The sequence below is a fragment of the Felis catus genome, chromosome E3 (assembly GCF_018350175.1).
Source record: "Felis catus isolate Fca126 chromosome E3, F.catus_Fca126_mat1.0, whole genome shotgun sequence".
Taxonomy (NCBI): domain Eukaryota; kingdom Metazoa; phylum Chordata; class Mammalia; order Carnivora; family Felidae; genus Felis; species Felis catus.
Genome location: NC_058383.1, coordinates 20,693,483 through 20,719,036, shown reverse-complemented (window position 1 = coordinate 20,719,036; position 25,554 = coordinate 20,693,483). Strand labels below are relative to the sequence as shown.

Genomic DNA, 25,554 nt, shown 5'->3' with positions numbered 1-25,554 from the left:
AATAAATACACACTAAAAAAAAATTTTAAGGACACCTTGGTTGGCTTCCAGGTTTTGGCGCTTTGACTAAAACCGCAGCGTGTTGGGTTTGGGGTGGAATAAATTTTCGACTCATTTGGGCAAATACCAAGGGCGGTGATGGCTGGATCATATGGTAAGAGTACGCTTAGTTTTGTAAGAAACCGCCAGCTGTCTTCCAGAATGGCTGGACCGTTTCGTGTTCCCACCAGCAGTGGAGAATTTCTACTACTCCATGCCCTCAGCGTCTCGTGTTGTCAGTGGTCTAGAGTTTGGTCGTTGTAAACAGATTTTCAACGTGGACGTTTTGCCTGTTAATCCAGCGATCCTTCTAGTAGGACAACAGTGCATATCCGATGGGACCACGTAAAGGTGAAACGACCTCACACGTGTATCATGACCATGATGATACCTAACATTTGGCACCTGCCGGGCGCTGTGCTAAGGTGACTTGGTAGATTCGAGCCTCACAGTACATCACCCCATGACTCGGGCGCTAATGTTATTATTACTAGGTTTGAGTATGGTTGATACACGTCGTTAACGTGGGTTTCAGGCCTGCGGCATAGGAATTCATCAAGCCTCCACATTATGCTGTGCTCACCACAAGTGTGGCTGCTATCTGTCACCTGAGCACCGTTACGATCCCATTGACTGTGTCCCCTGTGCTGGGCCTTTTATTCTCGGGTGCTATTATTATCTTCTTTTGCAGATAAAGAAACAGTAGATCAGAGAGATCAAGCGCTGTGGCCGAGGATAGGTAGGGAGTGTCTGAGCTAGATTCAGACCCAAACCTGCGGGACTCTGGGGCCAGCGTCCTTAAGCACCGTGCTGTCCATTGCCTTATATGTAATAGATGTTCAGTAAAAAAACGTTGCCCCGCCTCAGGTACACATGGCAGAGGCGGGTTCGTTCCAGTGAAGGATCCATCGTCACGCCGGGGTCTGTTGCGGTCCTCTTTGTAGCTTTTGTTCGAAAACCCCGAAGTTTTGCCCCAGCAAAACCCTGTGTCCGTGCCCGTGGAGAAGACGAGAGCATCACCCTCCTCATTATGGCCTCAGCATGCTCTCCGAACCCTCAGATCATCAATAACATCGATACCAACTAATTTAAACCCACTGAACCAGTGAACTCGGGCTGCAGATGTGTTTATGAGCAGGATACTGAGTAGATATTTTAACTAAGTGGAACATTTCTTGCTTCAATTAATGCAAAAGGTAGCAACTCAAAGGAAATATTAGGGGCATTAAGTTTTATATTAGTGCCATTTATTATCTATGATATTTAACACTTTTAATCACTTTATTTCCGTGTTGACAGCTGCTGAGAGAAAAAGAGCTTTCTGTGGTGACTGTGACCCAGGACTTACTATCAAGCCGAGACCGATGGTCATTAACCCCTGAGTTGTCACGGTCTCCTGAGGAAATAGTGAGGATTTTATGAGCGTTATTAATGGAAAACAGGTAGATCTAGTTAGTGACTAGCAAAGAACGACGCCGTAGAAAAATTCTTGGAAAAGGTAACCTGTGTAGCAGGCAGATAACATTTATTGAACCTCTCTCTGTGCCAGGCATGTGCTGGGCAGCCTACCTACTGAGCAATCAATCCTACGAGGCTATGATTATGCCCATTTCACAGATGAGCAACTCTAAAGGCTGAGATATTTGTTCACTCTTCACAACTTTTGCACCGTTAGCTCCCCGTGGAGATCTGATGCTGAGTACAGTGGCATATTTCCTGCCCCTGTGGAGCTTCTGTTCTGGGGAGGGAACTAGATATTTATAATTACTTTTTAATTATGATTACAATAACGAGACCAGGGCTGAGACAAGGAAAGAATGGAGGAGCTTTGGGAACCTGGAAGAGGTGACCTTCGTTTAGACCTTACGGTGAGAAGTCAAGGAGGACTTCCTGGAGGAAGTGATATTTCAAATCTCAGGGAGTCCTGGGATTTGGATGATTACCAGTGCTCAGGCAGGGGAACAGGAGAGGGAACGTGGAGGTGGTATATATATATGATTCCAGGTGGAGGAAATAATATATATATCAAGGCACAGAGATGTGAGAAAGCCACTGATTTGCCAAGGAGTGTGCTTCTATTATGTGGCAAAGCTAATATTTGAATCCAGGTTCATCTGAATCTTTCTTTCTTTTTTCATGTTTTTATTTTATTTTTGAGAGGGAGAGACTGAGCATGAGCAGGGAAGGGGCAGACAGAGAGGGAGACACAGAACCCGAACCAGGCTGCAGGCTCGGAGTTGTGGGCCCAGAGCCTGATGCAGGGCTCGAACTCACTGGCGGTGAGATCATGACCTGAGCCCAAGTCGGAGGCTTAACCGACTGAGCCATCCAGGCGCCCCATCATCTGAATCCTTCTATTGAAACCCGACACAGAAGAGGATCTGTGATCTTCTTAGGCACATAATCAAAATATCTAATCTTCAAAGGAAGCATCCAAGTAGTTTGAGGCATGCTGGGAGTTCCCACTTGGGCCATAGTAGTCTACTAGTGACCCCTGGCCCCAGGTTGGAGTCCCGCCTCGGCAGGCTTTGAGGGGCGAGAAGCTTCTTGGCTTCCTTCCTAGCTTCTGGCAGGAGGGACGCAAGGCTTCACACTATTGCCTCTGTTTGAAAATTGGAGGCTGTGAGGAACAGAGACCCCAGGCAGGCTGGCTCAAGCACCTGTAAGGTGCAGGGGTCTTTTTGCTCCAGGTTAGGCTTGAATGAGGCTCCGGCGTCGCCAGACGTTGTTCTGGCTCCACTTTGCACTCCACGTGGCCCATTCCCGGGAAGGCCATTCCCTCTGCGGTGGCCGCAGAACTGGTGTGAGAGTACTTAACCTCGGTTTAAATATGGCCGCGCGGACCTGGGGTGGGGTGGGCTGGTAGCGAGACTCCAGTACTCTGGGAGCTTAGAGGCAAGCCAGCCAAGACTGCGGCCCTGATTGGCTGGCCTGGGTCATCTGTTCCCCTTCCCTCTAACCAATCACAGTTGTGAAGGGAATTCAGTGAGCTGATTGGCTGAAGCCTGAGCTAGGCACCGCCCCCATCCCCGAACTGAGCATGCGCGGAGAGGTGCGGTAGGGATGGCTTCCCGAGGGGAGAATGGGGCTGTTTACTGAAATAACGTGGGTGGACCCTGGGCTCCACCGAACCTTCGCCTCGCCCTGGAGGAATATCATTCCCATCTTGAAGTTGCAGTGACACCCATGACAAGCAGCAGCCATTGTGGGGCACTGCGAGGGAGCCCTGGCTGTTGTAGAGGCAGTGCGGGACGGAGGGTGGGGAGGCGGAGCCAACGGACTTTAGACCAAAAAGGACTGTAGTTCCCGTCTAAGCTCCGCTGTCACCACCTGTAACTCCTGGGGCACGTCATCGAAGCTTCTGGGCCTCAGCTTCCCTGTTGGTAAAAGGCGAATGCCGATCTTGAGCTTGAGATGCTTCTATTAGAATAAATGAATTACTGAATCGAAGAGACCCAGTGCGATGCCTGGCGCTTCCCAGAGCACTGGTAAAATGTCAGGTGCCTCCAACAGATCCAGGTAGCTGCTTGACTTCAGAGCCCCCCTGTTTCTCTTAGTACATTAAGTTCTTTAACTCTGTTAGCTTTGTAATATACTCCCTTTTCCCTATTCTTACCTTATCACATATTTATATTTATTCTGTGTAGTCTTGTTTGGTAGTTTCAATCCTGTGGATTTTTTTCCAGTCTTCTTATAACTTTTTTATTCTCTTTATTTGCCCATTTTATCTTATTTATATTGTCTGCTTATTGTCCCATTTCATACATATTGGAAAGAAAATATAATACGTAGCATTTATTTTATTTGAGTCCCCATTTGTATCTTTCCAATGCAACCTTTGAGCTAATTTCTTTTATTAGTAAATGCAATTAACTGGATCCTGCCTACTTACTGTGTAACCAGTATCTATTTCTTTCAGTATGCTATTTTTAAACATGAAATCTAAAGGCTTGCTATTGTATATTGTAATAACGGCGATAGAAATCTAAACTGTACCCAAATACCCCCACAACATTTAATAATGTTACATGATAGCCCTTTGCAATTCAAAAAAATAAATAAAGGTACTTCAGCAGCCAGGATCGCATTTCCATCTCACAAAAGCTCTGCCAGGAGGAAGAAAAAAAAAAATGAAGACTTAGAGAACGACACTTTTTTGCCTAAAATTGCACAGCTGCATGGCGGGACCAGACTTCTCTTGCTGTTTTTTGACTCAGAGCTTGTTCTTTTCCACTTCAAAATGTTCTTTTGCCTGAGTACCATGTACCTACTGAATAAAGGCAAATCTTTGGGAACTAGTCTTCATTGTTTTTTGGTTTTTGCTTTTTTTACAATACAATTTAAATCTCATTTCCATCAAATTTCCCAGAACGTTCTTCCCCGATTCCATTCATCAAAGACGGTGTCAAGTTCACAGCAGGCTAAGAACAGGTCAGATATCCCAGCAGATTCCTTTATGAATTGTACGATTTTCCACCAGCTAATAAATAGTGATTTTTTTCAGGAAGCGTGGCCTTGTGGAAAGATCATGATCCTTGGAGTCCAAAAGAAAGACATTAGTATCTTGGGTTGTATCACTTCTTAGCTCTGTGGTGACTTAAGTAATCCAGATGTTTTCTATACAGAGAATGGCCGTCCAGTATAAAGTGATGGAAGTCTGTAAAGGAATTTATCAGTCCATGTGTCTGCTCAGTCCAAAAGAAGGCAGTCTTTGCTTCAGGTATGGCTGGATCCAGGTGCTCAAACTCTATGATCAAGACTCTGTGTCTTTCATCTGTTCAGCTCAGTTCTCAGGTTGGGTCTGTCCACAGGACAGACTCTAGCACCTCTAGGCTTACAGTTTACCAGCTCAGCTACTTGAGCGGAATGAACTTTTTTCAACAATTCCAATAAAATTTTAAAGTTGCTCTAATAAAACTGACCAGGGTTCCATGCCCATTCCTAAACCAATCCTGGTGGCCAGAAGATAGAACAAAGTGATTGGCTGTGCCTCAGCCATGTGCCCATCCTTGGATGCACATGGACTAAGAATGGGGCAGATTGTTTGTGTCCTACTCTTGATTTCGGCTCAGGTCATGATCTCACCATCATGAGATCGAGCCCTGCATAGGCTCTGTGCTGTCCATGGAGTCTGCTTAGGATTCTCTCTCTCTGCCCCTCCCATGTGTTCAAGAGCTCTCTCTCTCCCTGTCTCCCTCCCTCCCTCCAAAAAAACAAAAAAAATACAAAACGAAAACAACAAACGAAGTGCTGAAACGCGAGAGCAGGCAATAAATACATCAGGAAACTTACCACAGTGACCTTGAACAAGTTACTTGATCTTGCTGAACCTTACTCTTCTTTACGAGGCAGGAATAATGACACAGTCACTCTGGTTGCTTTGGCATGAGATACTGAAAGTACTTTGCACATAGTAGGTGAACAATAAACGTGAGTTTTCCCTCCTCTCTTCTGAAGCTTCCACTTCGATTTTCCCCGACTCTACCAGGACTGTGTATTAGAATACTGACTATGTGTCACTGTGTTAAGAAGCACATTTGTTTTGGTTGCTTTGTCTTTCCTCCTGACAACAAATGATACATTTGTAGATAAGATGGGTCAGAATACAATAGGGTAAATAATGATACAGGAAATTCTTTATTTGGCTGGGAACTAGCAGAGAAATGTGATCAGAGACTAGATAAGATATGAGAGCAAAATGCCTTCTCATTGTTGGTTACATAGCAGTTTTCTGCAGGCATTGGTGACCACACTCCACCCTGATACCTTCCTAGAGTCTAAGAATCCTTTTTTTGTTACGTGATTGCTTTATACCCCTCCTCCTCCACCAGAGGGCTGGGATAAGACTGAGGATAAAATAAGGGGATAGGAAATAGTTGTACAACTTCTACGTATTTTGTGTGATGACGTATCTAGAGATACGTGTATCATTTTAAATTATAACCTAGGATCTTAACTATATTGTTTTTTCTTTACTTAATCTATCTAAAGTTTAGCATACAGTATAAGGTAATGAGTTCCAGTTTTTTCCCCCTAGATAATAGTCAGGTCTGCCAGCACCATTTATTAAATGAAGTCATGATTTAGTTACTGACCTTTTTATTGTATAAATTGCTGTATGTAATGCAGTTTATCTCAAGGTTCATCTCCCCACGATACCACATTAATATTACATTGTTTTGATTATGGTAATTTCATAGTATGTTTTAATGTCTTGCAAGGCAAGTCATCCCTCATTGTTCTTTGTTTCTATTTTTGGCTAATCTGGAAAATTTATTCTTCCGTATGAAAATGAACATTATTTTATAAAACTAACAAAATTTGATATCCAGATTGAATTACTTTGAATTAATATGGTAGTTTTCAGATAATCAATATTTTACTCCATTAAGTATCCCATCCATGGAGATAATATATCTTCCCACTTATTGATATCTAGGTAGATATCCTTAAATACAATTTTATACATTTTTTCATATAAGTACCATATGTTTTGGGTTTCTAGTACATTTCTGTGTATTTCTTAGCTTTTATCATGCTTGTGAATATGTTTTTTTTTTCCATTTTCATGCATGCTTGATTTAGGAAATACATTGTTTTTTGTGTATTTATCTTCTATTCAGCCATCTTATCAAATTAAAATGTTTTTTATCTGTAGCCTCTCAGATTGTCTTGATACACAGTGATATCAGCAAAGAGATTTTTTTTCTTCTTTTCTTTTCCAGTATTTCGGCAAGTTATTTTTCTTGTCTTATTGCATTTTGAAAACCTCTAGGAAAATGCAAAGTAATACTAGTCATGTCATTTAACGTTGTTCTTGATTGCAATGAAATTGCTATGGAGAGTTTCAAGAGGGCACTCACGCGATCCATGTGCCTCCTCAATTTCAAAGACAGTATTTCCTTTAATCGTATCTCACGGTGTGGTTTTAAGGTTGAACTAGCTAGAAATTGTTTGGTGGTGAATGGCAGAAACTGAACTCAAACTAGTTAAGGAACATTTGTAGATTCGCATAACTGACTTCAACAAAGATTGGGCCAACGTTCTCATCAAATGTTGTCAGGAACCTTACCTCTCTCCATCTCTTACCTATGATATTTTTACTACTGGCTTCATGGACACAGCATCCCCTGGTTGCCCCAGACTTATGTCCCCTCCACCCAACAACCTGAGCAGGAAGTGAAGACTTTCATAATCGCTCCAATTCAAGTCCCGACTTGATGTGATGATCGTGAGCCTCAAAAACAGTCCGTCACTTTTCCCAGGAGGATAAGCCTGTGGATGGGCATCCCTGGGTCATGTAGCCGCTGCTCTGGCCTAACGTGGACTAAGAATGATGGTAGGGGGCATGTTTCCCTAAGGAGATGAATTGTTCCCAAAGAGTGAAACGAGGCAGAACAACAGATTCTACTAAATAGTTCCTCCTTATTCAATCTCTCTTTGGATATGTGCTGTCTCTGAATTAACATTCCTTTAAAAACATTTTTTTTTCAATGTTTTTTATTTATTTTTGGGACAGAGAGAGACAGAGCATGAACGGGGGAGGGGCAGAGAGAGAGGGAGACACAGAATCTGAAACAGGCTCCAGGCTCTGAGCCATCAGCCCAGAGCCTGACGCGGGGCTCGAACTCACGGACCGCGAGATCGCGACCTGGCTGAAGTCGGACGCTCAACCGACTGCACCACCCAGGCGCCCCTGAATTAACATTCCTTTAAAACTGAGCCCTACGTCAAAGTGTACTCACCAGAGCGCTGGAGAGAGAGACTGTTATTTTTTTCAGAGGGAGCGTATTTCCGCAATGTAGCCTGAGATTACTTGACCTTTTTGCTAACCACACCGTATTTCCGAGTCCTAATGAGTTGATGTTGAGCGACTGCTGTCATAGGGTGTGACTACTTTCCTGGCCGTGTCTTCCATCGTCTAGTGCCATATTCAGGTATTTTTTAGAATCAGCTTCATCACTGCAGGTTATCCAAGTATGTTCCACTCCTGGAATTGAATCCTTTTTAAAACCTCTTCCCCAGGCTTGTGCCGTTTGAGGAATATTGATCTCCTCCTAAGTCCAAGCCTTTTTCGTCCCAGTTCCCGCTGCCCGGGATGAACTTCTCTCTTGTCCGTTTGGCGAGTCCACAGCCAAGCTGTGAGAACCGGCAAAATGCTCCATTGAAGTGCCTGGGAAGCTTTTGAAGATTTTTCTCTGAGCACTTATCACACTTACGCCTTAAAAGAATGCTCTACCACAGGTTAAATGACAGAAGGCTTTTTCTGTTCCTTGAAGGCCTGATGGAATTCACTTTCTGAGGCTTTCTGGGCACATACTTTTTTCCCTTGCAGAATGTAATTGCTTCTGCCTCTGAGAGAGACTATTTCTCCCTTCTACATTAGTATTGTGAATTTGACTTTGCTCTCCTCTGCATTAGGTGAAGAGATGTTGGGTCCCCCCCCCCCACCAGAAACTATGGTTGGGATTGGATTCATCATTTCAGCTCTTTTTTCTCCCTAATAATTTCTTCTTTTGTCTTTGAAAATGGCCGCCATCTGTCTTCTTTGCATTCATCTTGCTTTTTTTCTAGATCCTTGAGGTAAGCAGAATCTGTTTTCGTTTGCCTCATTTAAGATTCCTAACATTTGGAACTATGAGTTTTCCACTGAGAACGGCTTTAGACACATCCTACAGGTTCTCAGAATTCATATTGAACTTTCTATTTAAAATATAATCGTAGGGGCGCCTGGAGGGCTCAGTTGGTTAAGCATCTGGCTCTTGATTTCGGCTCAGGTCATGATCTCATGGTTTGTGAGTTCGAGCCCCACGTTGGGCTCTGCGCTGACAGCACGGAGCCCCTGCTTGGGATTCTCTCTGTCCCTTTTCTCTCTACCCCTTCCCCTCTTATGCTCACTCTCTTAAATAAATAAATATTTAAAAAAATATGTAATTGTAAATAGTTATGTGCTTATTTTCTAGCGGACGACTCGTGAGCAAGGTTGAACAGTCTACACAGTAATATAGGACCACAGAATCTGACAGATGTTGATGGGGCACCTGGGTGACTCGGTCGGTTAAACGTCCGACTCTTGATCTCAGCTCCGGTCTCGATCTCAGGGTGGTGAGTTCAAGGCCCATGTTGGGTTCTGCACTGCACGTGAAGCTTACTTAAAACAAATGTTGATTTATTCTTCAGATAAATGTGCAAGTGTTGCAAAGTAAGCGTGCGTATTATTACCCAGTCTGTTTTCGTGCTGGGACTTAACCAGCACAGAGTGAAAAAGGTGTTAAAAGTCACCACTTTTAGCTTGAGTAACTCGGTGATTTACCAGTTCGCGCAACTGAAAAGTCCTTGGTAATAAGGCTTCAGACATGGCAGGAATCAGGTGCTTAAATGATGTCATTACATCATTTACATCTCTTCCTCTCTTTTTTCTTTCAAACACATAGGTCAACTCATGGCTGTGTTTTTCCCCATTCTCAGAAAGGATCGCCCTACATTGTGATAAGACGCCCTTCTTCCACAGGTCCAAACACATGTGCTTCTCATAAGTCACAAAGTTCAAAGAACAGAGATATGTCCGGAGAGGTCCAGAGAAAGTCCAGGGTGGTTGGTCCAACTTGGGATATATTGCCCATTTTTGCATTTCTGTGGGTAAAGAGAGAAAGTCCTTGATTGGCCATTCTTGGTCCCTGATGATGTTTCTATAACAGAAATGGGATCTTCCCCATGAAAACCATGAGGGTTGAGTGGCATTAGTAAGGAATTGGGGCTGGGGAGGCCGTTTGCCAAAGGAATGGATGTTGGGCAGGCAGATTCTACAGTGGTTCATCCATGAGAGGTCAGCCAGACAGAGTTCAATGGATAATATCAAAAGGAAGGGCATGGGGGCGCTTGGGTGGCTCAGTTGGTTGAGTATCTAACCCCTCATCAAGCCCCACGTCGGGCTCTGTGCTGACAGCTCAGAGCCTGGAGCCTGCTTAGGATTCCGTGTCTCCCTCTCGGTGCCCTTCCCCCGCTCACACTGTCTCTGTTTCTCAAAAAAGGAATACATATTTTTTTAAAAAAATGTCTTCCTGGACGTGTTACCCTGAGAAGGACAGGATATTACTTAAGTGGTACTCATTCAAAGAGTGGTTAATTTGTATCTGATCGTGAAGAAACACCAGGCAACCCCAAATAAGGAAAGTTCTATTAAAAAGCGGGGAGACTAGACTGCATTCTTCAAAAAATTGTCAGTGTCATAAAAGAGAAAGAAAAGTTGTGGAAATGTTCCAGCTTCAAGGAGACGACAGAGACACAGCCACTAAAAAATGCAATCTCCGATCCTTGACTAGGTCTTGTACTACAGGGAAGAAAAAAAGCAATCAAAGACTTTATTGGGTCAATTGACAATATTGGAATTCAGATAGTAGATTAGATAAAAGGATTGAATCAGTGTTAAATTTAGTGAAGAGGGTAACTCTACTGTGGTTATAGAAAAATATCTCTCATTCTTCGAAATACACACTGAACTGTTTAAAGGTGAAAGGCCATGATATACACTACGTGCTCTAAAATGCTTTTGATGTGTGTGTCTGCATATCTGTAGGAATGAATATTTACATACAGCAAATGAAAAAGGAGAAGAGACAAAATGTTAACCAAAGGTGAATCTGGGTGAAGTGTATATAGTTATTCTTTGGACTCTTTTTATCCTTGTGACTTTTCTGCAAGTTTGAAATGATTGCCAAAGAAAAAGTTTAAAAATACCAGCGTTTCGCTTTCTTTAGGCAATAACAAAAGTAATTGGGATTTTTTTTCCACGAGCTGGTGACATGAGATAGGTTTTGGAATCTGTTTCCAAAGACACAGCAATTAATATCAACCGGTCCCTGATTCATAATGCCATTGATTTTTATCCTGTTAGCGGAGATACCAGGCCATCCTCTCATTGACTGTTTGAGGGCGTTTTAAAGAGAATTCGAGAAAGGGTTTCGTGACAGCTTGCACTTTCTGGGCCATTTTCTCCCAGGCTCTGAAATGTCTTTTGAAGGCAGATCACGACGCTGCTTACAATGGGGAGGGCAGATGGGGACGGAGACTACCCGGAGGTGGGAGGATATTCAGGGGGCTATTGGCAACAGGTCAGCTAGGAAATCATGAGTGGAAGAAAAGAGAACACGTCTTTGAGAGATTTTTCAGGGAGAGTTGTCAGGACGTGGTAACTAATCGAACGCGGGGGCCAGGGCAAAGGAGGTGAAAAACCCAAGCTGTCTGCTTTAGAATCTTGGCAAACAATAATGCCAAGTAACAGGATTGAAATATAGGTAGGGAGATAGGTGGATGGAAGTTCTGAAGCATCGTGGAGGAGAAAGAGGTTATTTTGGCATTGATGCTCCCGTGGCATTTCCCACAGAAAACATACCGAGTGGGAAATTGGAAGTATAGGTATGGGGCTCAGAAGAAGAGTCAAAGCTCCCTGTAGTTTGGACGGTCATCAGTGCATAGGTGCTCATTAAAACCTTGGGAATGGCTGGGATGACTCAGGAAAAGTGAAGGCCCAGAAAAAAGGTGGGGGGGGGGACTAACGTAGGATCCTGTGAACATTCCTTTTAATAGGAACCATCCCAGGGCATCTGGGACAATAAATATTTAGCATATTTGAAACCAACTATGGACAACCAAGTAGGATGAAGTTGGGCAAGGGTCTAGTTTGTTTACTACAGAGGGAGTAAACCAGAAGTAACGGAAGGAGTTAAGTCCTACATTCCTTGCTGACCAGAAATCTGAATAGTTGACAAATCCAGAGGAATGGTGGAAAGGTGGACGTAGGTGTTAGGGGAGATCCAAAAGTTAGAGCCATTGAATAGCTGGACTGCAGAAAGAGTGAAAGATTTGGATTATTCAGTGTGTCCAGAGAGAGGACTTTAGCCTCCCAGCTGCATCCTTAAAATGCCCTACTTGGGGCGCCTGGGTGGCTCAGTCGGTTAAGCGTCCGACTTCAGCTCAGGTCACGATCTCGCGGTCCGTGAGTTCGAGCCCCGCGTCGGGCTCTGTGCTGACAGCTCGGAGCCTGGAGCCTGCTTCGGATTCTGGGTCTCCCTCTCTCTCTGCTCCTCCCCTGTTCTCTCTCTCTCTCTCTCTCTCTCTCTCTCTCTGTCTCCCTCAAAAATAAATAAAAATTAAGAAAAAAATTTTTAAAAATTCCCTACTTGAAAGTGATTTGCAGGAGAAGGGTTCGTAACAGCATTTTACACAAACAGTGGTTACATGCTTGGCAACTTCCCATCAGTAAGGGTTCCTGGGTGGATAAGACACTAGCTGGGTTAAGTCCCTCTGAGAGATAGAAGGGACAGAAATCCAACTCCAACGATTGAAGAATTTACAACCAGGGATTATGTAATACGCTGTTTCAACTTGCAGGCTCTGAAGACAGTCGTGAGTCCGAATCTTCGCTCTACTGCTTACTTATCCGACACTTTTCTCATCAGTAAAACAAAGGTAATTACAGGACCTACATCACAAGGCTGCAGCGCAGGTTAGTTGCCTTGATCAAAGTAAATGTCTTAGAACAGGATCTGACACATAGTAACATGTAGTAACTGCTCAGGAAGCGGTCACTCATTTTATCCAGGAATGACGGGCTTCAGCCGTGGCTAGATCCTGATTCTCCAAACAACGGCTGTGGCGAATCTGCCTGTCCGTTTTTGGACCAGCTTCCCCTGTTGACTTTATTCTCAGGTGACCTCTCTACCCTGGGGAAAGGTGACCACCAGGACCCGCAGGCCCCAAGGCTACCGGTTTCACAGTCCTGGCGGAAGAAAGGGGTCTTTTGCCTGTTTCTGGCATACTCCCAAGGGTGACCTTCCATTGGCGCAACTAAGGTGATATGGCCGTCCATATTACCACGGGCAACGGAATGAATTGGACGGATCGTTCTGGAGCCACGGGCTCTGTGTGTTGTCTTCTCTTTCATGTTGGAGATCTTGCCTGGCAGGGCAGGGCGGGGAAAGTAAGTCCTCCGACCAGCACCGCCATGTTTAGCCTCGTGCCTCGCGCCCTTCCGTGGTGTCCGGCACCTCCAAGTCCTGGGCCTCCCATGTTTCTTCGGAATACAGCTGCTTGATTCTGCTCGGTGTCTGCCCGCGTGGGTGCTTCATTCCAGATTTTTCTGTCCTGCCATGTCCGTTTTCTCACTCGCCCTGCCTCCTCTCCATTTCTCTCTGTTCACGTGCACTTCTTCTGTGGACCTCGGAGTTACCGTCGTCGAGGGGTCTTTCTGGAAGGAAAGGAGATAGATGCCCATGTTCATTCCACTGTGTAATCCTGAGTCCCGGCAGAGGGTTTTCTGGAGGCCGTGGTTCTTGCCATCTTGACCGATGATGTTCTCGAGGATAACAGATTTCCATCAATAAGGTTATGTTGGATAAAGAGGAGATACTATGGATTACATGCACGTCCCCGAGCAGTAAGTACACGTCTTTCCCTACCATTGATCTGTAACACACCAGAACCACGCTTTGAGAGCAGCTGACGAATATACTGGTTGCTAAGTGCTTTCTAAAGATTCTGCGGTGAGGACAGCATTCGGTAGAGGGATCTGCAAGGGCTAAGAGTGTGTGTCCATTCCCACAGACCAGAAAAAAAAAGGTGACAGAGCCCTCAGGTGCCATCCGGGGGGAAACGCACCCCCAAGAAGCAGGTACTTAACTTCTGGGAGCACTGGTGGCAGCCTGCGTTTTGTGACACAGCTCGTGGCCAGTGTCTCTGTGTCCCCCATGTGTCCTCTCTGTGCCCACACTCTGAGCTAAAATGTGGGACGTGCAGGTCAGTAAGACAGAGCGTTCACTGGGGCGCCTGGGTGGCTCAGTCAGGTGGGCAGCCGACTTCGGCTCAGGTCATGATCTCGTGGTTCATGGGTTCGAGCCCCACGTTGGGCTCTGGGCCGACAGCTCAGAGCCTGGAGCCCGCTTCGGATTCCGTGTCTCCTTCTCTTTCGCTGCCCCTCCCCTGCCCGCGCGCTCTTTCTCTCTCTTAAAAATAAACACTAAAATTAAAAAAAAAAGTTTTTTCAAAAGGACGAAGCCTTCTCTGAGGTTTGGTTTCCTACCCAGGAGACTTGAATCATTTTGGGAAAATATAACAGGGGCCAAAATGGTAGTGAGGGGGATGTGGGATGTGGTATCTTACAACGGAGAACCCGAAGAAGCCATTCAAAACGACTTCGCGGTGACATTTTTCCAGAGTCTTCAATCAGTTGGTCACATCTGAACTTGGAAGATACTTCTGGGTTTTTGTGGGAGGTTTTTTCTTCCCCCCCATAAACAGCGGATCAGTGCCTGTGGTTAACGTTCAGAGTTGAACCCATTTTTCTTATAATGCCTGTGGTTTTTGCATTGTTGTTGTTTTTTTAATATCCCAGTCCATCCACCCGTTTAATATCCTGCCTTTCCAGCATATAATTTCCTCGTCTCTGCTGAAATAAGGTTTCGAAGCAAAAAGGATTCCCCTATGAGCGTGTCTTTTTTAGGGCTGAAAACACAGATCCTGTAAAGGTACATGAAGACCTCCGCTTTCTGGGTTTGTTGGGGGGCTGCAGGGGGGGCTTGTTGGGCCCCCCCCAAGACTAAGCGCTCAGACCCGTTTGGCGAATCCATGCAAAGCGTAAAAGTGAGATTTCTGCCTAATACAGCCCATCCTGAAAACTAAGGTGACTTTGTTTTTACTCAATAATATAATGAGTTTTATTTTGAGTGATGCTGGATATAATGGCTAAATCAATATGTGTGTTTAGCGTTGGGCTTTATTTCCACACTAAGTGACAGGAGATAAGCCGCCTAGAGTGTGTTAATTGCTTTGTGTTTAACATATAACGCTAATCACAAGTAGCAGAGGTGCTCTGGGCCACTTCGGGCCTGGTAATGGGGTTTATCTCAACCAGGCTTTGTTTACATTATCGACTGGAGCCGAATGGTCTCGTTTCTTACACACTTAAACACTAAGCTGGATTTGCTAGCGTAACGCGAGACCTGCCCGCATTAGCAGGACCTAGTGCAGGTGTGGAACGAGGCAAGCCAGGCGAAAAGCAAGCAAACGATCATGCCGTCCCTGGCATAGGGTAGCTGTGAGTGACAACAGGACCCGCAGAAGGCTCGGCGGAGCGAAGGGACCTTCACGAGCTGGACCCGAGCTGGAGGGACCACGGGTTAAGCGGGGATCTCTCCGCTTCGGCACCATGACCGTTTGGCTCTGGAAACCTCCTTTGTGGGTGGGGGGTTGTCTTGTGTATGGTAGGATGTTGACGAGTATCCCTGGCCTCTGTCCACCAGATTAGAGTAGCCTTCTCTGCCCACGGTTGGGACAAGCAGACGTGTCTCCAGACATTGACAAAGGTCTCCCGGGAGGGTGCGGGGCGGGGGGCAAAATGACACCCGGTTAAGAACCACTTAGTTAGGGGCGCCTGGGTGGCGCAGTCGGTTAAGCGTCTGACTTCAGCCAGGTCACGATCTCGCGGTCCGTGAGTTCGAGCCCCGCGTCAGGCTCTGGGCTGATGGCTCGGAGCCTGGAGCCTGTTTCGGATTCTGTGTCTCCCTCTCTCTCTGCCCCTCCCCCGTTCATGCTCTGTCTCTCTCTGTCTCAAAAATAAATAAAAAATGTTGAAAAAAAAATTAAAAAAAAAAAAGAACCACTTAGTTAAAGGAGGCTTAAATATAGCTTTGGTTCTGGGCAGAGGTATGTGGGTATATTGGTATTTATATTAGATGCTAGCTTTTTTTTTTTTTTAAATTTTTGAGAGAAAGAGGGTGCAAGTGAGCGAGGGGCTGAGAGAGAGAAGTGGGGCTCACCTGAAAGTGGGGCTCGAGCTCCCCCAGAGAGAGGGGGAGATGCAGAATTCGAAGCAGGCTCCCGGCTCTGAGCTGTCAGCACACAGCCAGATGTGGGGCTCGAACTCAGGAGCCGTGGGATCGTGACCTGAGCCGAAGTCAGATGCTTCACCGACTGAGCCGCCCAGGCGCCCCGAAGCTAGCATTTTAAAAGCCTGGAGACTTCAGCTAGTTATCTGCGTTTGGGGATTCTCTGGAAATGTGGGGAGACCTGTCCTCCCTGTCACATGGCCGTTGCCAGTAGGAGGTGATGACTAGCTGTCCCTTCTCGACAAGGCACGTGGTCTCCAGGTTTCCTCTCCTAGGCCGCTTCCCTCATTCGCCTCCGCCCTTGCACGGGCTCCTGGAGGCATTTGCTCTTGGAACACCCGCCTTCAACGCTGCACAATCCAAAGCTCGTCCCTCAGCACCCGGAGGATGCGATGGAACCGGGTTCCCACCTGAGCTCTGCCGGCTACCAGCCTTACGACTCCTTCTCCAGTGGTGTTGTTTCAGCCTCTGCAGGCATCTGCGAAATGCGAATGAGTCCACAGTTGAGGGAAGTTAGGGAGGAAAGGGGACAAATCTGAAAGCACCCGGGAACTTCATAAATATTGCTGCCGTGCCCCCATTTTGCGAGATCGCCCCGGGGCTTGTGCTCAGAAGGTGCGTAGACTGCCCTTATGGGGCCATTTCCTTCCCTTCTCATTTGCACTTTCAGGCCGTGGGGACCAGAGCCTGTATCCATCAGATGACAATGGCCTCCAGGGACGTCACACTTTGTTTTCATGAACTGTGAGTGGGGGGTGGGGGGAAGGGTATCGGAGAAAGCCGCTTCACCACACCGCTTTTCTCTCCTTTCCCTCAAGGACATGGATCTCTGGGGAGCACGGTGGTTAGGTACAGGGTCCCTGTTACCCTCCCCCACAAAAACAATCAGGCAGGAAGTCAGGAATTCAGCCCATACAGCCCAGATCGGGCTGCCTGGGATCAGGCCCAGTTGGCACCTGTCGTCTTGTGGGTCCTACGTAATCTCACACGTACTGTCTCGCTTGGCTGCTTCCATCCCGCTAGAGGAAGGAAGGGGCAAGTTCTGAGCCCCTCGCACTGGAGCTTCTAGGGCCTGCGGTCAGTTCCTTAAACCTGCGGGGGGCTGGCCCTGAGTTCCTTGCACATGCTGTTCCCTCTGCCTTCTGCCTTTTCTCTGGTGCCTCTTTGTCTTCCATTGGCTTTCTGATCAATGTGAATTCTTCGGAAGAATTTCTTCTTTTTTTATTTTTTTAAATTTGTTTAATGTTTGTTTATGTTTGAAAGAGAGAGAGAGAGAGAACGAGCAGGGGAGGGGCAGAGAGCGAGGGAGACACAGAATCCGAAGCAGGCTCCAGGCTCCAAGCTGTCAGCACAGAGCCCGGCGTGGAGCTCGAACCCACGAACTGTGAGATCATGACCTGAGCCGAAGTCGGACGCTTAAGTGACTGAGCCAGGCGCCCCTGGGGTAGGGTTCTTAAATTAAGGTTCTAGGAAGCTTGGGCGTCCATGGGTATGTTTTCGGATGTCTCTCATTTTTGAGTCTGAGAGACACTGGTCTTGTGGGGTGTTTACATGGAATCAAATACACGAAACAGAGTCTGATAGCTTCACTAAGACGTGTTATGTGTAAGGCCGAGGGAACACTCGAGAGGGAATCAAGGAATCTGTCAGTGGGAAGTCAAAGAAGGCTTCGCAGGGGACAGAGGGTCCAAACTGAGTGTCGAGGAATGAGGCAGGATTCCTGAGATGGTTTGTTGGAAAAGGAATTATGGCTTAGAGTCCAGAGTCTGATCTCTAAACTGTGATTTGCTGTTTATTAGCCACATGATGTGAAACAGTTGTCTTCATCTCTGTAAACCTGGGGTTCCTCTTCTCTAAGGTGGGGGTGCCCGTGTTCCCTCTCCCGTGAGAGTGCATAGCACAGTGCCCTGCCTGTACTACCTTCCTGGCCATTGGGACCGGCTCCGGAGGGACACGGGGGCCACCTATGGAGAGGAGCCTGTGCGGTGGCAGGAAGCAAAGACACGGTGTGGCGTGGTTAGGACAGTGGAAGTCGTTCGGTGTGACCAGTGATAGTGACTGCAAACCCAGATGCCTCCAGGGGCCGGGCAGCTAAGATAAATCAAGGAAGCCAGAGGCTAAAGATCGGTGGGGACCATGGCAGACTGGACAGCCCTGGGAGTCCTTGAAAAGCATGCGAATTTAACTGCTTAACATATATGAGCAGGTGTCTGAATCATGACTTCAGGCTGGGTCCGGCTGTTGGACTGCCCGTTACAACCAGACAATACGGGAGGGTGTGTGCGTGTGTGTGCATGTAAGAAATTGGGGTTGGCATGGAGAGAGCGTGGGGATTATAAGAGAGAGGGACGCAACATCCGTGTTTTACTAACCCGTTAAAAATACTACCAGGGACACAGGAGGTTGAGAGCGGTGTTACAGAAAAGATGTGAAATCTACCAGTTCCGGGCTTTCTTTCCTACCCGTTATTCCAGCCAAGATGAATGGAAGCCAGACAAGGGCCAAACAGCCTTGGGGGTTTCGGGAAGAGATTGAGAGGGCTATAAAGTTGGAAAGCAGAATAGATTCTACACCTGAATAATCAATTAATGCCTCTTTAATGATTGCAAAGGAGATATGTACAAATTTCAAATCAATCTCAAGAATTAATCAACCGAGGCAATAGGGCCTCGCGTCTCAGTAGATAAGCCAGTAGATAAGCCAGCGGGGTGTAAACCACACCCCAGGATTGCAGACAATCCTGTTTGACCATAAAACAAGAGATTCGTGTCTTCCTTCTTCTCACGTGGCAAACGGGGAAAAGACCTAGTGGTTTTTTGGTCCAAGAATATTAGCTTGAGGACCTGGGAGAGAAGAAATGTTATGCTACAAGACCACAAAGAGAGAGAAGGTTTTTTTTCCTCATCCAGTGAGCCAGATCTCCTAATAAAGAGGAAAGATCAGGGGAGAAAAATCAAGATTGGGGCAATGGAGAAAATCTGGCCCCCGGCATCTCTTCTAAGGATAAATCGAAGATTTCCTGAAATTTGTAACTCTACTGCTGTGGGGAGTTTTTTGTGTTTCTCAGAAGCCACTGATATTTTTTGCATTGTTTATGAAAACATCCGGTTACACTAGCAATAAGTTTCTTTTTTTTTTTTTAATTTTTTTAATGTTTATTTATTTTTGACAGAGAGAGAGAGAGACAGAGCACGAGCAGGGGAGGGGCAGAGAGAGGTGGGGGTGGGGGTGGGACACAGAATCCGAAGCAGGCTCCAGGCTCCGAGCTGTCAGCACAGAGCCCAGCATGGGGCTCGAACTCACGAACTGCGAGATCGTGACCTGAGCCGAAGTCGGACGCTCAACCGACGGAGCCACCCAGGCGCCCCAACACTAAGTTTTATCCATCACAGCCTCCGCTGACATATTCCTTTGGGGAGACCAGCCGAAGACACATGAAACAGTTAGGTGGCATTTCAGGCCTTGAAAGAGCGCGTTCTAATTTTACATCTGTAGCTCCCCCTGCACTCCAGTGTGTATAGAGGCCGGGCCGCCTTCTTCATATTCTCAGCGCCTGTTCAAGGGCCGGGAACGTGGTAGGTATCCAACACATGCTTGCGGAATAAGTGAGTTTATTACGTCAGAAACTCACGGTACGAGTCCAAGTGTGTTTTGAGAGGTCAGGGTCGGGGATCTTGAGTTAGAGCCGTTGTTTAAAACGTGCAGTCCAGCGGAGTAGTTAGGGACGAGGCGGGCAAGCTGGCCTCCCCTCTTAAAAACTGTGAATTTAGGCAATAGGCTTAAGACTCCTGCCTCGATCTCCTCGCCTGTGGAATTGGTGGAGGTGATGCCGTCTACCTCAGGGGGTTCTTGGGAAGATCAGGAAAGTTAATGAACATGGAATACGTGGTGTGCACTCAGTAGAATTCAACCATTATCATTTCTAGGGATGTTTTTCAGCGACATTCAACACACGCTTATGTAGGCCTTCCTCACGGACGCTTGCATTTTCAGCGAAGCACCAAATCCTAAGCTTGTTAACTGTGGAGGCTTCATTTCACTCATTAATCCTCAATGACCACGTTTTTCTACGCTTCAGGTATCCAACATGTGTTCCTACCTCAGGACCTTTGCACAAACGATCTCTCCTCCAAGAGGTGTTCTCAAAGGGCTCTGCCGAAAAGAACATCCGTTCCCACTATCCCTTTCTCTTCCCACCCTGCCTGATTTTCCTTTGCGGCACTTTTCATCGTCTGAACTTATTTATTTATTTTCCATCTCTGCCCCTGGAGCGTGAACTCCGGGAGGGGAAGAACCCGTCTTGTTTGCTGCTCTACCCCGGGGGGCAAAATCAGCCTGGTACATTGCATTACTCCGCGAATATGAATACTTGATGGATGATAGTTCTCTCGCCAGTTTACGCGAGGGTAAGTCTCAAAGGGTAAAATGGCTTGAGGGATAGAATCAGGGGGGCGCCTGGGTGGCCCAGTCGGTTGAGCGTCCGACTTCGGCTCAGGTCATGATCTCACAGTCCATGGGTTCGAGCCCCGCGTCGGGCTCTGTACTGACAGTTCACAGCCTGGAGCCTGCTTCGGGGTCTGTGTCTCCCTCTGTCTCTGTCCCTCTTCCAGTGTGCCTCTCCCTCAAAAATAAATACACATTAAAAGAAATTTCAAAGGGATAGAATTAGAATTCACACTCACGATTTAGAGGTCTGAGCTATCCCCACCACACGTTGGGAACTCCTGGCTGTTAGAGCGAAAAGGGGCCGTTGCACACAGCCCCTTTCCATAAGGAGCGATGGTGGGCTGCCGGGAAAAAAGGTTGTAAAGGCAAAATTAGTGAGATTGATGCTGGAAAGTCATGACGCGGTCACATCCGTGCTCGGAACTAGCCAAGCCGGAGGTTAAGGATGTGGTATTCTAGATGGCAAGTCTGCCCCACGTTTTTGACTCTAAGCCACAGGTCTGGGGGCCCCCAGGGCTGCCCTCACTTCAGATCAGCTAGCTACAAATGTCAGGCTTCCCATGACTACCCTCAGGGGTGGTGATTCACTAGAACAACTTGCAGAACTGAGGAAAGCGTTGTACATGCCATTATGTGTTGTAGCGAAAAGATGGGACGTCAGAAGCAGCCAGAGGGGGAGAGGGAGAGAGATTCGTGGGGCAGGATCAGGCAGGTGTGGGAGGGTAGGGGTCCCGGATGCTAAGCTTCTGTCCTCCTCAGAGATGCCTTGTCCTTCTGACATGAGGTGTGGCGGTATGCTGGAGTGTGACCAGTCCAGGAAGCTCACCCGGGCTTTGGTGTCGAGAGTTTTTACGGGGCCCCATTGCTTGGGCATGACTGGAGGCATGGGGGTTGGGTTGGGCGGGTGGGTTGTTGCCCGCGTGGTTGAACTCAGCGTCCGGCCCCACTCCCTTCCCTGGAGGTCAAGGCTGGTATCATGTGGCTCAAGGCCTGTCATCGCACGGTTGGCCTTTGTGTCGGCTGGTTAACATGACCTATCTGTGGGCCCACCGGGAGCCCCCTCAGTATCGTAAACGGCCAAGGGTGGGCCGCCGTGGGCAACAGTTGTGCTCCTATCACTTGGGAAGTTCCAAGGGTCTAGAGGTCCCTTCTGGGAGGACCCCTCTAGGGTCCTCCCAGAAGCGAGGACAAAAGTCCTACCCCTCTCTGGAGGCCAAGTTCCTTACTCTGCAACCTGTCCCTTCAAGTTTTTTTTCTTAATTTTTCTTATGTGTGTTTATTTTTGAGAGAGAGACAGAGTGTGAGTGGGGGGATGGTGCAGAGAGAGAGGGAGACACAGAATCCGAAGCAGGTTCCAGGCTCCGGGCTGTCCGCACAGAACCCGACGCGGGGCTCGAACTCACGGACCGTGAGATCATGACCTGAGCCGAAGTCGGACGCTCAACCGACGGAGCCACCCGGGTGCCCCTCTCCAACTTTTTCGGTTGAGGCTAAGCCAGCACTTCTCAAGTGGGAGTGACTGTAACCCCCCACCTAGGGACACTTAGGCAGGTAGAGAGATGGTTTCTTGTTGCCATGGCCCATGGTGAGGCTAATCCTGCTGGAATCTAATGTGTGAGGCCAGGGGTATGCTAAATACCCTGCAGTGCACCAGACAGCCCCCTCTCTCCATAACAGAGTTATCTGGTTCTGAAAATCAGTGGTGATGAGTCTGAGAAACCCTGGGACAAAGTAGATCCAGAAATCAGCCCAGACATGCAAGGAGGCCTAGAACAAATACGGAACAGACAGATTTTACCTCTCACGTGCTGTCTTATTGCTGCAAACACGAGGACTCTTATGAAGCTATTCTTATGGACAGAGTATTTAGGAATCTGCCTACACAGACAGTTGTCGGGTCAGGCCCCAAATACCCAATTCTGTCTCTCCAGACAGGGGGAGGTCAGAGTAACACAGAGGCATGAGTACCACTCTTGTGTGCAGATCATTTTATTTTATTTCATTTTATTGTTAAATTTTTAAATTTTTTTGAGAAAGAGAGAGAGAGAGAAAGAGGCAGAGGGAAAGGGAGACACAGGATCCAAAGCAGGCTCCAGGCTCCGAGCTGTCGGCACAGAGCCCGACACGGGGCTCGAACCCACACACCGTGAGATCGTGACCTCAGCGGAAGTCAAAAGCTTAACCGACTGAGCCACTCAGGCGCCCCTGTGCAGATCATTTTAGAAGCTACACGGGCAGGGCATTCGATAGCATTGAATCACATAAAGAAGATGTGAGGTACACACACATATACACACAAGCAGTGGAATATTACTCAACCATGAAAAGGAGTGAAATCTTGTCATTTTCAACTACATGGGTGGATCCAAAGGGTATTAAGCTAAGTGAAATAAATCAGTCGTAGAAAGACAAATACCATAGGATTTCATTCATGTGTGAAGTTTAAGAAACAAAAGAAGTGCGCCAAGGAACAACAAATAGAGACAAACCAAGAAACAGACTCTTAACTATAGAGAACATACTGATGGTCGCTAGAGGAGAGGTGGGGGGGTGGGTGAAGAAGGTGAAGGGTGTTAAGAGTACAGTTCCGTGGTGAGCACTGAGTCACGTAGAGAATTGTTGAATCACTATATTGTAACCCGACACTAATATAACACTGTATGTTAGTTACACTGAAATTAAAATTTTATTTATTTTTTTAAAATTTTTTCAGTGTTTATTTTTGAGAGAGGCGGAGCGTGAGCAGGGGAGGGGCAGGGAGAGAGGGAGACACAGAATCCGAAGCAGGCTCCAGGCTCCGAGCTGTCAGCACGGAGCCCGACGCGGGGCTCGATCGCACTAACTGCGAGATCATGACCTGAACCGAAGTCGGACGCTTAACCGACGGAGCCCCCCAGGCACCCCTGAAATTAAAAGTTTTAAAGATAGCACTGAATCCTGTAATTAGGAAGGTCTTCACGTTTTACTTCTGTCTTGCCCAATGAGGCCCAGAAGAGTGTCTCAATTTGGTGCTGGCCTGCCTCTTCGTCATTAGCTTACCTCCCTGGGTTTCATAAAGAGAGGATGTGCCTTGCACTTGGACCCTCCTTGCACAACATCTACATGAAATTTTCAAGTGTCCTGTCTTTCTGTTTCTGATCTGTTCGTGCTTCCCATCTGTGTTCGGCAAACGATACCATTTATATCAAGTGTCCTTATACGTGGGATTTCTCTCAAGGAACGTAAGTTCCAATTTAAATGAAAACCTTTTATGTAAAAGTCGTTCAGCTTATAGAGAATATTAAGTTAATGTTCTAGAAACTTCTAGTGCTCACTCGTATCTGGTTCTTTCCTCCCTCCCGGGCATCCCAAGAGGATCGTACGTCCCGTTTTCCTTGCAGTTAGATAGGATCTTGTCATTGGTTCTTGGCCAGGAGGGAAACTGAGGCAAGGGAACGCCCGTGTGAGCCTCCGGCTTTCTATTACTCAGCCACAATCGAGTGAGAAGCCATGTGTTGAGGGAACGGATCGCATTCTAGGGCAGCCTCCCTGAAGGATAGTGTAGAGCAATCCTTCCGGCCCTCCACACTGGACATGATGCATGAGCAAGAAATGAGCATTATTTGCAGGAGGGGACTGACTGACACATCATGATTAACTCGTTATCACAACGTAGCCTAACCTTGTCTGCAATGCCGAAATTAGTACCAGGAGTGGGATGATTTCATGACGAAATCCCCAAATATGTAACATGAGCTTAGCAAGTGGGGGGAGGGACAGAGAGACGGCTGTTCGAAGCTACCAGTGCCGCCGTGTCATCCTTCCTGAGCAATGGCAAACTTTGTTTGAAAACAATGAGGTGGGGGGGAAATGGCCAGTTGGGAGTCGGAAATTAAAAAAAAAAATAGAGATCCCCAAAACTGTTTGCATAATGATAGGTACGTAGGTGTGGCAAAATGGAAAAGCCTTCATGGCAGCACTGTACCCAGGTCACACCTTCTGTTGAGGAGTTACTGGTGAATGAAGACCTTTCCACCATCAGGAAGATTCTTCTCTACCATTGGTCATTAGCACCCGAGCACGGCTCACCTGGAGTCGAAACTAATAGGACCCTCAAGGTGGAATAGAGACCAGTAGGGACTGAATTTCCCATCCCCTGATGAACAAGGCTAAGGTGTAGATTTAGGATGCCCAGTCATGAAGAAATGAGGGAAGCAACATGGAAGGAAGGGCAGCCCCCACAGATGGTACCAGGGGGCAGTTTGGGACAGCCAAGATTACATGGAGAAGGATTCTCAGAACAGGGCAGAGAGGAACTTCTGGGATGGGTTTTCACAAGTCAGGTAGCAGCATCGGGGCTCTAGAATCCGTTCTAGAATCTAAGGTAGGATAGGCGAGTGAGCTGGGTCAACGAGAGAAGCCAAAATGGCACCTCACGCGCATCTCCCGTAGAGCGCATCGCGTATATTCCGTCGTTACGCCCCCTTGTTTCTCACTGTCTCTAGTTTGCCTGCTGCTTGAGAGCAGGGCTTATGCTGGATTATCCCTGTGTGCCCCGCGCCCAGCGCAGGACCTCACCCGCAACCGATGGACCGCGTTAAGACTTCCCTGGCTAAATGAGAGAGAGTGGATAAAATAATGCCCAAGTTGAGCAAGCAACACGGCCGGGGACCAGGATGTACACCTTGATTCACAGGGACAAAGAGTTGTAGAAATGGACTCCAGAGAGGACTGACCCGAGGGAAACCGGGAGACAGAGAGGTACAAACTTCCGGTTTTAAAATCAGGAAGTCGCGGAGATGAAGAGTACAGCGCAGGGAACACAGTCCGTGTGTGTGTGACAAGTTGCGTGGTGACAGACGGTGACCCCACTTAGGCGGGGAGAATAGTGTGATGATGTGTGGACTTGTCGGATCGCTACATTGCACACCTGAAACTAACATGACGTTGTACGTCCACTGTACTTTGTTAAAAAGGCAGAAGAGAAGGGGCTGGGAGACCGGGTGTAGGAGGTCAGAGCAGGACTCGCACTCACTCTTTTCATTTATTCAGCCGTTCGGCAAACGTTTGCTGTGCCCCTGCTATGGGCCGGGCCTGTGGCTGTGCTCTGGGGATCTCGTGATGAGCCACAGAGACCTCCTAGTTGTCCCCAAAGCGTTTACATCCTAGAAGGCTTAATTCCACGCACAAGGAAGCTCTGTGATGCTTC

At 47.2% G+C, this 25,554-nt stretch overlaps 1 protein-coding gene and 1 long non-coding RNA gene across 2 annotated transcripts in view; both read left to right on the top strand.

Annotated features, from left to right (window-relative positions):
- HS3ST4 (heparan sulfate-glucosamine 3-sulfotransferase 4) overlaps positions 1-25,554 on the top strand; it is a 394,358-nt gene that overhangs the window by 280,727 nt on the left and 88,077 nt on the right. The window lies entirely within an intron of this gene.
- Positions 55-13,884, top strand: LOC123382680. Its single transcript, XR_006591371.1, has 4 exons — positions 55-3,558; positions 4,665-4,759; positions 9,003-9,144; positions 12,430-13,884. It is a non-coding gene; the product is annotated as an uncharacterized LOC123382680 (long non-coding RNA).